Raw genomic sequence first — 641 nt, 5'->3', positions numbered from 1 at the left:
TCTGGGGTTGTGTTTTATTTTGAAAACTCTGGGGTTGTGTTTTATTTTGAAAACTCTGGGGTTGTATTGTAGTCTGGACAGAAAGTGAGACCTTTGTAAATGATGAGGTCACAGCCACGCTCTCTCCTGATTGGCTGTCATCAGCCTGGACTACCAGTGGTGAATACAACATGATAATGAATGACAGTGTCACTGACCTTGTTGTCTTTGCAGCTGCTGTTCAGCACTAGAGGGAACTTATTATTTGTGCTGATCATCGTTCAGAAGATTTACTGCAGAGGAGACAAACTACTTCCTGTTTACACCGATTCGCACAGGCTCAGTGTAGGTGGATGGTCATGTGACGTGTGTTTTCAGGTGTGTTAGTCTGGACAGATCGTTAAAAAGCATCCTTCCTGTTTTCTAACCTTCAGGATCAAGTCAAGAACAAACCTGCAGGTCTGTTTAACCTTCAGTCTTCCTCCACCTGTCTGTCTGCAGCTCTCAGCTCCTCCACCTGTCTGTCTGCAGCTCTCAGCTCCTCCACCTGTCTGTCTGAAGCTCTCAGCTCCTCCACCTGTCTGTCTGCAGCTCTCAGCTCCTCCACCTGTCTGTCTGCAGCTCTCAGCTCCTCCACCTGTCTGTCTGCAGCTCTCAGCTCC

Source organism: Seriola lalandi, unplaced genomic scaffold, assembly GCF_002814215.2.
Source record: "Seriola lalandi dorsalis isolate HSWRI2012SDOR001 ecotype SW California unplaced genomic scaffold, Sedor1 jcf7180002054755, whole genome shotgun sequence".
NCBI lineage: Eukaryota > Metazoa > Chordata > Actinopteri > Carangiformes > Carangidae > Seriola > Seriola lalandi.
This window is presented reverse-complemented; position numbering follows the sequence as displayed.